Source organism: Dipodomys merriami, unplaced genomic scaffold (genome assembly GCF_024711535.1).
Source record: "Dipodomys merriami isolate MVZ:Mamm:240054 unplaced genomic scaffold, mDipMer1.0.p SCAF_247, whole genome shotgun sequence".
Lineage (NCBI taxonomy): Eukaryota > Metazoa > Chordata > Mammalia > Rodentia > Heteromyidae > Dipodomys > Dipodomys merriami.
This window is the reverse complement of record NW_027203904.1, coordinates 1,554,264-1,564,813: the sequence shown is the minus strand read 5'-3', so window position 1 is coordinate 1,564,813 and position 10,550 is coordinate 1,554,264. Positions and strand designations below refer to the sequence as shown.

The 10,550-nt window shown below is 35.7% G+C and overlaps 1 non-coding gene across 1 annotated transcript; it reads left to right on the top strand.

Moving 5' to 3' along the window:
• The first annotated feature begins 3,689 nt into the window (after positions 1-3,689).
• On the top strand, positions 3,690-3,796 carry LOC138836039 (U6 spliceosomal RNA). The gene has a single exon (XR_011374880.1). It is a non-coding gene; the product is annotated as a U6 spliceosomal RNA (small nuclear RNA).
• Positions 3,797-10,550: the final 6,754 nt, after the last annotated feature.

Sequence of the window (10,550 nt, the reverse complement as noted above, 5' to 3'; positions counted from 1 at the left end):
TGGAAGCACTAGCCTTGAGCTGAGTGACAGCACCCAGGCCCCAGAGTTAATGCCCCATCATCAACAAAATCAAAATACAAAACAAAACAAAACACAGTCTGTCACGTTTTGTTGCCTCAACTCTGTAATACCACTGCTTCAGCCTAGGGCTAAGATATTAGGTGTGGACATTTATCAACACTCCTGATTCAGACTCTATTTGATAATTTTTTAGGTACTTTCTCAACCTTCTTTTTTTTAATTAAATTTTATTTTATTTTGTTTGTGAACATACTGTACAGAGGAGTTACAATTACGTGGGCAGGATAATGCGTACATTTCTTACCAAGCATTGCAGCCTCCTCCTTTGTTTACCCTTCACATCCCTTCCCAGTCTCCCCCCTCCCCCCAATCCCAATCCTTCTCCTGCCCCCCCCCCGCACCGACGTTGTAAAGCTAGTTTTGGACATGACAACTCGTACTTCTCATTGTTGCAACAGGTCCACCTGTATCCTTAAACAACTGGTTTTTTCCCCATCTCCTGCAAAAGTTATACTGACATCAAATATAGTAAAAGCAGGGGTTATACTGTGGGGGAGGGATATACAAAGCAACAAAGAGATAATCTTATAAATGCATTAGAAACACATGCATGAAAGAAAAAAACATTAAAATACACATCTAAGGGTTCATTTTCCTGACATGACATTATCTGACTGTTTCCGCTTGACTCATACATATACTAGATATTACAAATAAGGGAAACCATGAGACCTATGTTTCTTTGGGCCTGGCTTACTTCACTTAATATAATTTTGTCCAAGCCTTTCCATTTCCTAACAAATTAGGCAAACTCACCCTTTCTGATGGAGGCATAGAATTCCATTGTGTATATATACCACATTTTCTTTATCCATTCATCTACTGAGGGACATCTGGGTTGGTTCCATATCTTAGCTATAGTAAATAATGCTCCAATAAACATTGTTGTGCTGGTAGCTTTAGTGTGTTCTTGTTTGTAAGCATTTGGGTAAATGCCCAAAAGTGGAATTGCTGGATCATAGGGGAGATCTATGTGAAGTCTTTTGAGGAACCTCCATACTGCTTTCCAAAGTGGTTGAACAAGTTTACATTCCCACCAACAATGAAATAAGGTTCCTTTCTGTCCACATCCCCTCCAGCATCTGTTGTTGTTAGAGTTCTTGATTTTTGCCGTTCTAACTGGAGTGAGGTGCTATCTCAATGTTGTTTTGATTTGCATTTCTTTTATGGCTAGGGATGTTGAACATTTTTTCATGTGTCTATTGGCCATCCTTCTTTCTTCTTCAGAGAAGTTTCTCTTTAAGTCTTTCACCCACTTATTTATTGAGCAGTTGTTTCTTTGAGGATATGTTGTTGGGGGGGTTAATTTTTTGAGTTCCAAGTATATTTTAGATATAATACATATTTTGTTCTTAATTTTCCTCTTTGTAAATTAACATGCACCTATAAAAATTGGTTTGGCCATCCAAGTAACCTTCTCAAAGTACCTCCTAATGATGACTTACAAAAGGTTGTACAAGGGCTGGGAAGGTGGCTCAGTGATAGAACGTTTGCCTTGCATGCCTGCGGCCCTGGGTTCGATTCCTCAGCACCACATAAGCAAAAAGAAAAAAGCCAGAAGTGGCGCTGGGCCTCAAGTGGCAGAGCACTAGCCTTGAGATGAAAAGTTGAGGGACAGGGCCCAGGCCCAGAGTTCAGGCCCCATGACTGGATACCCCCCCCCCAAATAAAAAGTTGTACTATATGTCAACAAGTAAAACAATGTTACAAATAAAGAAAACCAATAATTAAATATTAATTAATAAAATTAAAAACATGTGTTTTAACTATTTGAAATATGCTACATATTCGGTTTTACTATTTTCTCATAATCATGTACATTTAACACTGACTAAGTTTGTGAAGTTCAACAAGAGTTTTATAGAATATGAGCAGTCTTTAAAGTTACCCACTAAGATTACTATTTATGGCATATCTCATTATTTGTTTATGGCTTATATTATCATTTTTCCTCATTAACATATAAACTAAGGAAGCCCTAAAGTTTTAACAGAAACTGTGTAGTAAACAAAGTGTGAACTCTTTATTCTGCTTCTTTACACAAAAACTTTGTGACTTCTCATTAATAAAATTTCCCTAAACTCTGAAATGCACATACTTAGTAGTATATGTCTGTTACTATAAATCTTAAATACTTTATAGAAAAGTTTTATACCTGCCAAACAGTCCTAATTTTGGCATATATAAACAAATTCCCAAAATTAAATATATTTAAAACATTAAAACTTTTAACAAACCTTAACACTTGCTGCAGTGTTCATTATGACAGGTGCCTTGTACAGAATAGTTGAATTCCTCCTCTTATACATTTCTTGAATAACAAACATCTGGAATTATTTTGTTTTTGACATGTCAATTTGACTTTATTCTTAAATGTGTGCTTATGTAAGAAATGTATGGTTCTACAACTGCCCAAGAAATAAGTTGGCTAAAGACTTAAAGAGAAACTTCTCTGAAGAAGAAAGAATCCTTCTTTCTAATAGACACATGAACAAATGCTCAACCTCCCTAGTCATAAAAGAAATGCAAATCAAAACAACATTAAGGTACCACCTCACCCCAGTTAGAATGGCAAAAATCAAGAACTCTAATATCTAATAACAACAGATGCTGGAGGGGATGTGGACAGACGGGAACCTTACTTCATTGTTGCTGGGAGTGTAAACTTGTTCAACCACTTTGGAAAGCAGTATGGAGGTTCCTCAAAATACTTCACATAGAGCTCCCCTACGACCCAGCAATCCCACTTTTTGTCATTTACCCAAATGCTTAAAAACAAGACCACACTAAAGCTACCAGCACAACTATGTTTATTGCAGCATTATTTACCATAGCTAAGATATGGAACCAGTGCCCCTCAGTAGATGAATGGATCAAGAAAATGTGGTATACATACACAATGGAATTCTGTGCCTCCATCAGAAAGAATGACATTGCCCCATTTGTTAGGAAATGGAAAAACTTGGAAAAAATTATATTAAGTGAAGTAAGCCAGGCCCAAAGAAACATAGGTCCCATGGTTTCCCTTATTTGCAATATATAGTATATGTATAAGTCAAGCAAAAAAGATTCAGATAATGTGATGTTAAGAAAATGAACCCTTAGATATGCATTTAAATGTTTTTTTTTCTTTCATGCATTTGTTTCTAACGCATTTATAAGATTATTTCTTTGTTGCTTTGTATGTCCCTCCCCCACAGTATAACCCCTGCTTTCACTATATTTGATGTCGGTATAATCTGTGGAGGAGATGGGGAAAAAGAAGTCGTTTAAGGATACAGGTGGACCTGTTGCAACAATGAGAAGTACAAGTTGTCATGTCGAAAACGAACTTTACAACTTTGGTGGGGGGGGGGAGGAGGAGCCGGGGGAGGAGGCTGGGAAGAGTTGTGAAGAGTAAACAAAGGAAGAGGCTGCAATGCTTGATAAGAAATGTACTCATTATCTTGCCCATGTAATTGTAACCCCTCTGTACAGTATGTTCACAGAAAATAAAAATAAAAATAAAAAAAAGAAAAAAAGAAATATATGGTTGTAAAATTTCTCGACAATTCTTTTGAACTTCCTTTTTTTTAATTGTGCAGTTTAAAAAATATAAAAAATATTCTGTGCTCAATTCAGCATCACATACACTAACATTGGAACGATACAGAGAAGATTAGCATGGCACCTGCACAAGGATGACATGCAAATTCGTGGAGTGTTCCAGATTTTTACAACAGAAGCTGGAGGGGATGTGGCCACAAGGGAACCATACAGCATTGTTGGTGGGAAGATAAACGTGTTCAACCACTTTGGAAAGCATTATGGAGGTTCCTCAAAAGATTCCCCATAAAGCTCCCCTTTGACCCAGCAATCCCACTTTTGGGGATTTACCTAAATGACCACAAACAAGACCATACTAAAACTACTATCACAACTATGTTTATTGCAGCATTATTTATGATAGCTAAGATATGGAACCAACTTAGATGTCCCTTCTAGATGAATGGATCAAGAATATGTGGTATATATACACAATGGAATTCTATGCCTCCATCAGAAAGAATGACATTGCCCCATTTGTTAGGAAATGAAAAAACTTGTAAAAAATTATATTAAGTGAAGTCAGCCAGGCCCAAAGAAAATTGCCAGTGGGTTTACAAAGTTGTGTTTAATACCACTTCTATGATGGTTTAATGCTTTGTAAACAGAAGTCATTAGAGAAATGCAATTCAAAATTACTATGATACTACTTCATAACTATTATAACCCTCATCAAAAAAAAATCAAAAGAACCAGGTGTGGTGGTAAAGGCTTGTAATTCGAAGCATTTAGGAGGTAGGCGTAAAAGGATTTGGGTCTGAGGTCATCTTGGGTCCTGCACACAGTAAAAACCTGCCCTTTTAAAAAACTCAAAAGGTAATAATGTTGGCTGATGAGAGTGTGGAGAAAGGGAAACTTTCTACACTCTTGGTCAAAATACAGGTTAGTATTCTCCTTGTAGAAAATAGTATGCAGTTTTCTAAAGAAATCCAAAGTTGAAATATCATCTGATCTACCAATCATGTGATTATTTCTCTCTGAGTAACTTGTATATATATATCTGTATTTCATTGTTATTCACATTATTCACAAAAGCCAAGATAATAAACTGTGGTGCATGCACAAATATATTTTTATGTTTCATCCTTAAAATGAGACTTCTCCCATTATCCACAACCTATAATGACCTGAATGATGTATTCTAAATGAGGAAAAATGTTGTCTTCTGATTTTTGTAAACACACACACACACACACACACACACACACACACACACACACACACACACACACACACACACACCTCAAACATTAAGAGAGAATTTTTTAAAGTAGAATTGCTAGGGCATTTAGGTCATAATGTAGAAAATAGTAGAGATACAGGATGAACCGCTATAGATTTGTAATTTACAACATGAGGATACAGGGGACAACACTGGTCTTACATAGGAATGAAGCTAAATAAGTAGGAGTTGTTATTCCTTATAGGGGTTGCTCTTTTGGGTGTTCTTCCTCCAGTAATGGATAAGAGAAACATAATTCTTTAAATATACCTGCCTGTTTGCAGAAATAATAACAAACAATACAGCAATAATTTTGTATGCTCAACATAGGACAAAATGTCAAATTAAAATACATGAGATTATCCTTGGTGTAAACTATTACAAATAAGGGAAACTCTGGGACCTATATTTTTTTAAGTCTGGCTTACTTAATATAATTTTTTTCCAAGAACTTCCATTTCCTTACAAATGAGGTGGTATCATTCTTTCTGATGAAAGCATAGTATTCCGTGTGTGTGTGTGTGTGTGTGTGTGTGTGTGTGTGTGTGTGTGTGTGTGTGTGTGTGTGTGTGTGTGTGTGTGTGTGTGATTTTCTTGATCCATTCATCTACTGAGGGGCCTCTAGATTGATTCCATATCTTATCTATGGTAAACAATACTGTGATAAACATAATTGTGCTGGTAGCTTTACTGTGGCATTGCTTGTGGCCACCTGGTTAAATGCCCAGAAGTGAGATTACTGGGTAATAGAGGAGCATTATTGTGTACATCAAGGATAATCTTAGTAGATGAGCAGAATAGCCCTCTAGCTATGTACATATGACCGTATAAGATGATTCCAAGTGAAATGAACTCCAAGACATGTTTTTTGTTGTTGTTGTTCTTAATGTACTGCATGATTTCTTTTTATCCTTTTGTGTTTTCCCCAACCTATAGTTTATCCCCTGTAGTCGCTGTATTTGGTTTTGATTAACATTTGATTAATATTTAATATTTAGTCACTGTATTTGATTTTGAATAACCCTGGTTATTGTAAATATGTTGATATGAACTAGGTTAGGGAAAGGGAAAAATGGTGAGACAAAGGACAAGGGGGAGAAGACAATATGTTGGAAATAATCTTGGAGGGGCTGTTGGGAGGGAAGAAGGAGAAAAATGGGGGAAGGGATAACAAATTAGAAAAGAAATAAATTCATTACCTTATTTAGGTAACTATAATACCTCTGTACATTACCTTGACAGTAAAATTTAAATAAACAAAATAAAATAAAGAATGGATGAGAAGGGGAAACAAAGGAGGAGGCAACAATGCTTGATAAGAAATTTATTCATTATCTTGCCCATGTAATTGTAATCCCTCTGTACGGTATTTTCACAATAAAAATAAACTAAAATAAAATACATGAGAGCAGCAATACAGGATATGGGACTGGGGAAAATACTATACTAAGAGTAGAACAGATGTGGAGAGCAGAAATTTTACTTTAACATAGGAAGTAATTAACTAGCATACAGATTTTCAGCCTCATGTCAGTAACTAATCAGCAAACCAATAGAGATAAAATAGAAAACTAAACAATAAAGATGAAGACACAACTTGGACCAAAAATAACAAATGACACAATTAGGAAACAAATAACAAGCTGGTAAGTTTAAAAATATTAACTATAATTCTATTAACAGTTGTTTACATCACAATTTGTTAGAACTGTAATTCAAATCACAGTTTAGTACTATATCATTTTAATAAGTTACTTATTATTGATTTCTTAATGTTGAATCCTTAATATATAATTTTACTTTTAGCAGCTATAGAAAAGAAGAAAGTGAATCTAATTTTAATAATATAGTTCATGAATTGTATAATTGAGAAGCATTGGAATTTAAACAAATAATATATCATTACTTTTTAATTCTGTGAATTAATGTAATAATTCTAAGTGTATTCTACAATTAGCACTCATCTTAACATCAAATAATAAATTATTGCAAATGACTTTTGGTATTAAGTGGAAGGGTTCAGCACTGTGGTAAAATTCACACCACACAGTACAAGAGAGTATGACTCCTCTCATCTAGCATAAACTGTGGAAATTTGATTTCTACATGCACGTTAAATTCCTGTCTAGCTAACGTCTATAAAATTATATACAATTATATACACGAGGAGTATTTCAGATGATATATAAAAGTCATATACATTAATTATTTTTCTGCACCAAATAAATATCTATAGAGAGACTGCATTTCTGAGTAGATGATGGTTTATGTGTGCCAGATTATTCATATTAAGGCTTATTTTATATTTTTGACATTGTTTCTACAGTTGGATTTAATTTTTCATAAGGGGTTAAGTGTATTATATTGGATATATGAAAGTAAATGGAATCTTTATTCTATTAATCCTTTGCCACTTGTCTAATCCCAATATAAATTATCCATGTGTTTGAAGTAATGAAAATAACAATAGATTTTTTGTTAAAATAACAATAGATATAAGCACAATAAATCATTCTGTAGTAGACAAGTATTTTCACCTTTATTTTGATAGTTGGTCCTCTTTTACACTACAGAATATTCTTGGGAAAAAGTGCTCCAGGCTGACCACAACTGCAGAATATTATGGTTTGATCTATAATAAGATAAGGAAGGAAGGGGAACCTTTCTTCCAAAAGTCTGCTCCCAGGAATGTGATCAGTTGTATGGTGGAGACTTGGAGATGAACATTTCCAATGAACAGTCATCTTAACAAGCCATCTTGATATAACATTTCTGTAATTGGTTATAGAGGATTTTTTATGGCTTTGCAAGGATGCCAGATTGCCTCATTTTGAGACAATTTAAACAGGAATTTAGTCACCTGTTCTTTGTATCTTTAGGAGAAAAACCCATTGACTCTAAGCCAGGGGATCACAAAGGCTCAGAAAAGCTATTACCTTCAATAGTGATCCTAGACTTCTAAAAACAAAACAAAACAAAACAAAACAAAAAACACTCCAGTAAGCACAGCCAGTCAGGGCTGCTATCACAGACTACATGCAGTCAGGCCAGAAACAGAAGTTGAGAGTCATTTAGTTGATAATATATTTTTATGAGACAGACTCAAATGAGACTCCAGAGAGAGGGTCAGAAAGCCTGATGAGAGGGACTAAAATGGATCACACGAAGATTGGAAAGTAGAATTGCTTGTAGAACAAATAAATCATAGAAAGCCTGTGCATGTAAGAACAAGACAGCAGACCAAATTCCAGAAATGCACATTATCTTAGAGGTCAAATTAATGAATTATCAATGGAAATCTTTGAAATCTTAAATATTTGACCACATGTGGGAGAAGGACAATTGCTGAAGAGAAAGAAAATATCATCAGTCTGTTAGGAGGTCCAGTATCACATTAGGAATTAATAAAGCACAGATTTGTAATAAAAAGAGAAAACAATTATTCCAACTGAGGGGTTCATTTGTTTTGATGTAACAGTTCTTGATTTAGGTGCTAGCAATTAACATACAATTGATCCAGTCCCACAGCTGAGTTGATATTGACTGCAGTATTCCTACATAAAGGGAAAGAGAAACTTTACAAATATCTGATGAAATGAGTTGAGGATGAAGTGTTCTAATAGTGATATCTGAGGTTTAGACACCGGTGAAGAGGTGGATTTTCTTTTCTAAAATTCCCCCATTTTTATCCTGGTGCCAGTGGCTCACAACTGTAATCCTAGCTACTCAGGAAGCTGAGGACTGTGGTTCAAAGCCCCCTGGGCAGGAAAGTCCCTGAGACTCATATCTCCATTTAACCACAGGAAAACCAGAAGTTGCACTGTGGCTCAAGAGGTAGAGAACTCACCTTGAGTTGAAGAGCTCAGGGACAGTGCCCAAGCCCAGACTTCAAGCCCTTCAGACTAACAACAAAAAAATCTCCCTTTTCTTGGACTGCCTACCTCTTTTCCTAACATTCAACAAAGAAGCCTTTTTATCACCCACAACATTTAAGTCCTATCCTAGCTACTGCAAATAGAATGATTTGGTTTCTCATGTCAAAAGTTCATATTTGAAGAAACAAATAACAGCAGTGGTAACGTTTTGCAAGTCCTTGAACTCTGGGCCTGTGTTATGCAGGTAGCTTTCATGTGAGATTGTTTGTTATTTATTGAATTACTGCCGATGAGGGGAATTACTGGGTCTTAAGGGAGATCTATATTTAGTCTTTTCAGGAAACTCTGTATTGCATTCCACAGTGGATGAACAAGTGTAATTTCCCACCAACAGTGTAATAGAGTTCCCAATTGGCTACATCCATGTCAACATTTGCTATTGTTAGCTTTCTTGATAATGGCCATTCTAACTGGGACGAGATAGAATCAGTCTTGTTTATTTGAAGATTTGTAGGCACCTTCTAGCTACCATAAATGAATGAATCCATGAAACTTATATTGCTCTGAGTCTGCATTCCGTTCTTTTTGCTCTTAGTATAATTTTACCAAGCCTTGCATTTTCCTTAAGACTGGTGAAAAGTCATCCTTTCTGATGGGTGAATAGAATTCCTCTCTCTCTCTCTCTCTCTCTCTCTCTCTCTCTCTCTCTCTCTCTCTCTCTCTCTCTCTCTCTCTCTCTCTCTCTCTCTCTCTCTCTCTCTCTCTCTCTCTCTCTCTCTCTCTCTCTCTCTCTCTCTCTCTCTCTCTCTCTCTCTCTCTCTCTCTCTCTGTGTGTGTGTGTGTAAGACCACTATAGGCCCATGAGTTCATTTCTAAGCCTTCTGTTTCATCTGTAATTTTTTAATTCCGTATTAAATTTGGATTGCTTTCTTTATTGTATTGAAGTATATAGTTGGGATTTTGATGAGTATTGCATTGTCAATTGTTTGGGGGCAGTATTGCAGTTTCTTCAAGTAAATTCTTCCAACCAGGAGCATTAAAAGATTTTCCATTTCCTTGAGTCTCCTTCAATTTCCCTTTTTAGATTTTTAAAGTTTTCACAGTAGAGGTCCTTCACATTTTTAATTAAATTAATTAATTCCTGTTGTTGTTTTGTTTAGTTTAGATTTGATTTGATTTTGAAACTAATACATATGAGGTTGTTTTTTGGATTTCAGCCTGGATCTTCCCATTGTTGGTAACACAGAAAAACTACTGACTCTTGTGGTTTTATACCCTGATGCTTTGCTGAAGGCTAGTGTCACCTTTAGTAACTTGGAGGAGGAAGCTATAGAGTCCTTTAAATACAGGAACATTTCATCTGTAAAAAAGGGATAGTTTTACTTCTGCCCTATTTGGATCCCCTTTATGTTTTTCTCTTGCCTATTGCTCTTGCTAGAAAGTCCACTACCATATTGAAGAGTAGTGCAGAGAGTGGACATCCTTGTCTCATTCCTGATGTTAATGTCTCCGTGCTTCCACGGTTAGGTAAATGCTAATTATCTCTGTCATATGTGTGTGTGTGTGTGTGTGTGTGTGTGTGTGTGTGTGTGTGTGTGATATGTGTTTCATATATATATATGTGTGTGTGTGAGTCATATATGTGTATGTGTGTGAGTGTGTGTGTGTATTATATTGAGGAATGTTCCATGCATTCCTAGCTTCTCAGACCTTTTAATCATAAAGGGGTATTGGAGCTTGTTAAAAGCTATTACTACATCCCTATAGACGATCATGTGTTTCTTGTC